Source organism: Biomphalaria glabrata, chromosome 1 (assembly GCF_947242115.1).
Source record: "Biomphalaria glabrata chromosome 1, xgBioGlab47.1, whole genome shotgun sequence".
Lineage (NCBI taxonomy): Eukaryota > Metazoa > Mollusca > Gastropoda > Planorbidae > Biomphalaria > Biomphalaria glabrata.
The window spans coordinates 31,266,340-31,273,885 of NC_074711.1; the positions used below are offsets into that span (position 1 = coordinate 31,266,340).

Sequence of the window (7,546 nt, forward strand, 5' to 3'; positions counted from 1 at the left end):
TACAAGGCCAGGTGGACATTTATAGTCAATTTAAAACTATATTTGTGATATCTGTAGGGTCCATTTTGATATTTTAAAAAAAATGAGCTGGTGACACTTAAAGTCACAGCGCTGGATAAAAATTAAAGAGGATAAATATAAGACTAACACGAGACAGAGAGACACAAAGGGGGGTGGGGTGGAGGGGAGAAATAGTTTTTCGTCATATTTCAGTAGTATGACTAATAAAAATGGAATTTTAATGGACGCTTTTGATCCAGTAGAGATACTTTTTTTTTACAAAGCTCATATCAACTCACTATGTCTGGCAAAAAGATTGTACACATTATTTATCCCACACCCAATCTCGGATAAAGCTGAAATTTTGCACAAATATCCATTTAAAAAATTAACCAATTAATTTTTTTTTGTTTGGTATCTCAAACAAGGGAAAGAAATTGTACTTGGCTGAAGTGGTGGTATAAGCTGAATTAGTCCCCTTTATATGTAGTCGTCTGAGGCTTGGAGTGAACACAAACATGAAATAGAAACAATAGATAACTATACAATCTTATACGTTCATACGCACTAAGCTAGCAGAATGGTTATCGGGTTGGCTTGAGAAGCCTGAGAAGGCTTTAGCCCACGAGTTTGAATTCAAGTCGTTCACTTTAAAAAAAAATAAATACATCATAGCGGACCATAGCGTAATGAGAAAGCTAAAAGTATGAAATTGCGCTAAACGAAAACAATTGGTACAATATTTTAATCGCACAGATTTATTATTGTTAGTCTAGATCAGTGATTCCCAAAGTGGTCTATATAGACCCCCAGGGGTCTACGAAGACTTCCAAGGGGTCTACGAAAGTGAAAAAATAAATTGGGGGTCTATGAGATCTCCACGGGGGTCTACGATCATGGATGTCATTTAAGCCTAGCAAGTCTTGACTTAAATGTTTACATTCCATTAATGTAAATCTTTCATACACTAATATATTAGTTGTACCTCAGTTAATCCTTTAAATATTTATCATGCTGCAAACTGCCTAAGGGTTGCCGGCTCCTTATTCTACTTCAGGGTGTACCCACAAAACCTTTCCCATATTGGAGTATAGTTGCATAATATCTGTAGCAAGGATAGTCAAAAACAAAAATTCAGTGTGTTTGTTGATTCCAGTAATAAATATTAAATGCTATTTTAGTTTGCTAAAATTTGAATTTTAGCAATAAAAAAGATAGATCTCTATAAATTTTAATGCTTTAAATGACTTTTTCAATATTCAACTCACTACAGTTAGAAATTCGTTTTTTTAAAAATGTTGACGAATCTGCAAAAATGCAATACAAGTTAAGCAGGGGGTCTACCGAAAATCAGAAAACATGGCAAGGGTTCTACGAGACAAAAAAGTTTGGGAACCACGGGTCTAGATCTATTACAAGTGTAATTACATGACTAGATCTAATTCAAACTAATTTATATACTTAATATAACTCTTTTTTTTTTTTTTTTTTTGCTTGTTTTTATATTTACAACCAAACACATAATTAAATACATGTTATCAGATTTATCGGTCATCTTACCTTTTCAATAGAAATGTAGATCTTATTTTCCAACCAAATTAAGATGTAACCTACGTATTTAAATATATAGCTCAGGCGGGAAAACTGACTCCCGTAAAATAAAAAAGCTCCCCTCGGCGAAATGAATTTGTAGACACTTGCGCGTGCACGTTAGAACGTGATTCCAAGGGCAGTAACCACTTCACAACTGCTCAAAGTTGTATCCACAAAATCTAGAAGTTTATTGAAGTAGTCGACTTTCTAATATGTGCTACTAAACTGCACAATAAAATCAATTTTACTTTTTTAAAACAATTTGTATGAATATTTAACGATAATGAAACAAAATGATTGAATAGAATAATGTAAATGGCTGCTATCAGTCACTCTTCTCTTTCTTTTGTTGTGTTAATCTAGAATTAATTGTTGTTTCCAGAAAGGTGAGCGTGCATCCCATTACAGTCACAGTTTTATACCAATCACAAAACGCGGTTTTTGCTATTAATAGCGGATCCTAAAAATAGAAAGAGCACTCCGCATTCGAAGCCAGAAAGAGGCACACATTTGCACAGTTCTACTGACTCACACATCAAAGAAATAGTAGACCATCATGTTTAAAAAAAAAAAAAAAAAAGCGCCAAAAGATGAATGAATCCTCTGTGCGCGATTAAGCGAGTGAGTGCTCTTTGAGTCTATTGTTCCGTTGGTAAAACTGTCACACATTTTATTAGACTCTACATAAACCAACATTTTTTTGTCTACATTTTATTTAGGTTTATGTGTGGTTTACGTTCATTAGATTATGACAAGATGACCTGCAACTTATGACATCACATCACTCACATGATCGACTAACTTTGCGTATTGTGCTTTTGTCCATTGTAATATACTTATTTAGCTTACAACACACTATAGTTGACAGACTTTGAACGCGAGATGAAGTCAGGGCCGGATTTAAGGGTAGACAGGCGCAGCTACTGCCCCGGTGACTCCACAATAAAGGGACCGGTGCAATAACAAAAAAATTTGCATTTATTACAATACTTGAAATCTTATGGTTGGCAACACTGTCGTGATAAAGAAATGTTCGCTTGTAGCGTGCTCGTATCATATATATGAAACTCCGGATTTACGGCAGTGCGTCAACCCAGGCCCTTACCCTTCACAAATTAATTTTTTTTTTTTAAATTCATATTAAATATTATTTAAATGAAGAAAAAAAAGATTGAATTTACTAGTACTTTATTTATTTTTATTTTTTTTTCAAAATTATGACTTTCTTTTGGGTAAAATTATTATTATTAATTAGTGGATTTTTATTAAAGCTAGGGCACTCCACAAAAATCCTGTCTCGGGGCCTCCACATGTTTAAATCTGGCCCTGCATGCAGTGACGCTTCGGATAGTGTGGTGTAGTTTGTTTATATGTTTATTTTAACCAGTTGGCATTAGGACTTTGAGGCGACAGAAACTCGAGTGTGGCCGTTTCTACATTAAAGTTAATTTAAGTTTACAACGGTTTCGACTTAGTTCTTCACTTGCATTGTGCTTTGCTTCTCACACTCACTTAGTTGAAATACACCCGTACAAGACACTCAAACATCTTCTGATTGAAGGTATATAGAAGTCAGACACATCTCTTCAACAGCGAAACACTTTGCACTATTGTTGTTGTTGTTTTTTTGTCTCAGGTTTCGGGTGTGTGTTGGGGGAATGAATGATTTTTTTTTCTTCAACTACTTTACTTATCCAGAACTTGATATCACTTCTTGTTCGCATAATGTCTATGATGTGATCATGATGTGATGATCTTTTATGTTCATTGATGATTAATACTAGTATACATGCGCAAAATATAGTCGTGAGATTTATAGCATATTTGACGAACTACTGGAATAATCAACTAGTAGGCCTACACGTGAATTAATCTCTAAGTAAATGCAGAAAAAAAAATCAATAACATCACTAGATTCTGAGTCTAATTTCAAACAGATACCCAAAAAAAAAAAAAAGATCAACCATTAAAATGATTTATAATCAAGTTTTTCTAAAGATTACCAAAGATTGTGTCAGGATTTCGTGATTTTACCATCACAAAAGAGATACAAGACACCGATAGCAAAGACAAGCAGACACAAACACTCTTTTGTTCCCCTGGCAATCAAATCATTAAAGAAGAACAATCTGGTATAAACTTTGTCACATGTAAATTATGAGTGAGTCTGGTGTGAATGTACACTTTGGTTTCTTATAGTTATAATGTTTTTTGTTTGGTGTAATGCACAAATTGTAAGACAGATTTCCTTACGGATAATAAAGATTTTATTATTATTATTACAATATCTGCGAACATTAATTTTAATTGAGTTTCCTGTAATAACCTATTGGGGCGAAGCAGGATTTTCTTAAGCTGCAACAAAGTCAAATCTAGAAACTGTCTTTTTCACAATGGCTGATACAGGAGGGGGGGACGGTAGGGGGCGATCTCTCCCCCCCCCCCACTCGACCGGCCCCTCCCCCCCTAGGGCGGACGAATTTTAGTATAGAAATTACACAATTTGTATACGAATTTATTACTTATGTTAATAAAATATACTATTTATTTATATTTCAACCTATTTTTAGATTATTTTGCCCCCCTCTCTAGTATGTTGGCCGATTTGGTGGGGTGGGGAGGGGGCGATGGCATCAATCCCCCCCCCCAAAAAAAAAACACTTTCGAGTGGGGGGGGGGCGGTCCTACTTATTTGTAGAAATCACAGCTTGTTAACAGAATCAATTAAATGTCTATATGATTAAAACTTGTTATTGATATTTTAATCGATCTTTATATTATGTCGTTCCCCTGTTGGCCGATTGGGTGGGGGAGGGGGTGAATACATCTACTGCCCTTCCCACCTAAACCCTTTAAGTGGGGGGGGGGGGGCGGTCCTACTTTTATGGAGAAATCATAGTTTGTGAACAAAATTAGTTGAATTTTTATATTATGCCTCTCCCCTTCTGGTATTTTAGCCCATTCGGTGGGATGGGGGGAGGGGCAATTGCATCTACTGCCTTCCTTACTTTAGCCCTCTGAGTGGGGGGCGGTCCTATTTTTATGGAGAAATCATAGTTTTTGAACAAAATTAGCTAAATAACTATATAATATTAACTACTTATTGATATGTGAACCCATTTGTATATTATGTCTAATCTCAAATTGTATTATTAGTAAGTATAAAATGAAAAAGGTTTGTACCAGGTGGGAGAGGTGATACACGCAATCGCTCTCCGCCCATTGGACAAACCAATACTTTTTCTTTTTGTATTTTAGTTTAGAAATTACAAAATTAAGAAAAATATGTCACTAATATAATTTATATATAGGTTATAAATTAAATTCTTATATCGAGTCTCCCCACCCCCTATACTTTAATGCCAAATGCAATCATTAGCAGAAATTATAAAAAGGAGCGAGGATTAATCGCTTTCAGTCTCCCCTCTTTCCAGGCGAAAACATGTTTTAAAACAGAATAGTCAAATATGGCAAAGGAGTTTATGTAATTTATCACCTTTTTGAAAAAAATAATACTTTTCTTGTATTTTAACGTATATTATTAATTTTTAGTAGTTAAAAGTTAGATATCAGCTACTGAGTACCGGGGAAAACTCTGGTTTGACTGGCATCATCTTTCAAATAAAAAATGAAATAGAGTTAAATTTGGCTAAAAAACTTGACCTAGGTTTTGTAAGGACTAACGCATTCTTGAAAGTACTATCGCTTTGGGAATTTCCGAATGTAAGGCATTATTGATAGAATCTCTTTCGATGACAGGCCCGTCCATCCTTTTTGTTGTCTTCCCGTTACTTTCTCTGCGTCATCTTCTTTTTTTTTTAGAGATTAATTAACTTTAGGACCTAAAGAGGTCCCGGGTTCAAATCCCGGACGAGCCCCCAGATGTCAGGGTTCTAAATTATATATATATATATATATGCTGCTGCTATGCTCTGCTTGTCTTGTTGTGTTACTTAACTTGGCTCCTGTGGCTCACTAGGGGTTTCTTGAATATCAAATAATACTTGCTTGGTACTTTCTTGGTTACTCAATTATATCATCAATACTTGCTTAACTCAAATACGAACACCTAATATACATCAACTCTAACTCCTTATATTCATGAATATCAACAATACTTTAATACTTGATAACGCGCACAATTATATCACTCTTATGAAATAGTAATACACAAAACACCAGTCCATCAACTTATAAATACATAAATACCAGTCCAGGAAGTAAACGTCCAACCTTCCTGGACCGGGAGCAAGACCTTACTGACTAACACATTCTCTCGCACATTCAACATAGACTTAATCACTCAGTTCACAACACGTGCAACACTTCGCATTCATAACAAGGGGATATAACAATCATATCAAACTAACATTCATTCTCGCCATACCTCTCCCTGACAGCCTACTAGTTAATTAGTTTGTGGAGCACCTATTCAGGTCCGAGTGTTGCGCGAAACAGTTTGGGAAACACTGCACTAATGTTTTTCTAACTTTACAGAACGTAACTATCAAACAAGGCAAAAGACAGGGAGGAATGGAGAAAGACGGTCGACAAATCTTGCTTGGTGCCCCAACGGTCCAACAGACTAAGGGATATGTAAAGGTAAAGAAAAAACTATCATATTACTGAGTCTAAATAGTCAAACTTTTGTTATAACCCTGGAATACTAAGTAAATAAGAAATAACAGCTTACTGATCTATTCTGTACAGTATAGTCCTATATGTAATTGCCAAAAGTGTAGGTTTTAAAAGGTTATCTTATCACAAAATCACTAACTGAATTAATGAAAATCACTTTTACAAACGGTAAGATCAAGGGATAACTTTAAATAGGATAATCATTTTAATCTATTTTTAACAATAGTATACAGTCTAAATTTAGATGTAGATCTATATTTTTTAAAAATAAAGATCCAGGTTTTATTTGGGAAAAAAAAAAGGTAGTCGCCTATCTCATCGTTCCAAATAGCCGAATTATGGGATAAATAACTCGTCAGCCTCGCCTAGTTTATTTATAATAGATCTATAGGTCTGTGGTTTGTAATCTATAATCTAGGCATAAATGTAAGTCCTTACACCACAGAATTCTAACTAAATACAGGCCACGTGAGCAAACTTGATTTCTAATGATAACAACCTCTGACTTTTAAGCCAGACTCAGAGAACTGTGCTGGTATTCGAGACTTACGCCTGACTTCCACCAGAAATCTGGCACGTGTTTTTGGTTCGTATTCTCTTTCTTTTGTGTAGATGTCAGCAGTTCTTCAGATACTCAGTCAAAGCGCGCGCTATTGTTATTTGCCTGTTGGGTTATCCGGAATACGTTCAGATAATCATATAAGTAAGGGGGAAAAAAAAAGATCTTGTTCTTTCTTTTCTTTTTTTTTCCCCCTTTAGTAGAAGTGAACAAATTGTTGGCTTAGTATTTATGGTTGCCTAGTACTATCCGACTTTAACATTTGACGCGTTTTTTTTTAAATATTTTTTTGTCTAAAGTAACTTTGACCTGGGACAGTCCCAGTGGGCGCTAACTGCTCTGAATCATCACCATCGCAGGTCAACGCCATTTCGTGTGCCTACGATAGTTTGTGATAAAGATAAGGTAACTCTGTCAGGGGAGGTGATAAGACGTCGAGTATAAATAGAAGCGCCAATCGTGAATCGACAGTTTATACTTTCCCTTTAGTCGTGCAGAGGTGATGTAACACTCACCAGAGTAGATTGGGTGTGGCCGTGTGCACAGAGCTGACATCTGGTGCAAGTGTGTTGCCGGGACACGGAATATGGTACTCTTTATAATGAGGAATGATCTTCAGATAAAGGGCACATCACGTCGGTTTAGGATAACACATAGAATGGGGGAGAGGGGGGGGGTAGCCATTATGGAGTTTTGGTCTTCACTTCTTGTCAATACTTAAATTATGTAATGAAATCAAATTAACCATTACCAGAT

At 35.6% G+C, this 7,546-nt stretch overlaps 1 protein-coding gene across 2 annotated transcripts in view; it reads right to left on the bottom strand.

Annotated features, from left to right (window-relative positions):
- The window catches only part of LOC106070514 (CD9 antigen-like), a 19,518-nt gene extending 17,436 nt beyond the window's left edge, over positions 1-2,082 (bottom strand). Inside the window, exons 1-2 of one of the 2 annotated variants that reach the window (XM_056032436.1) lie at positions 1,561-2,082; positions 986-1,105 (exon numbers count right to left, since the gene is read on the bottom strand). The gene's annotated coding sequence lies outside the window, so the exon portion shown is untranslated. The remainder of the gene's footprint in view (positions 1-985; positions 1,106-1,560) is intronic. The other variant, XM_013230440.2, reaches the window with a different exon arrangement.
- Between the last annotated feature and the right edge of the window lie 5,464 nt (positions 2,083-7,546).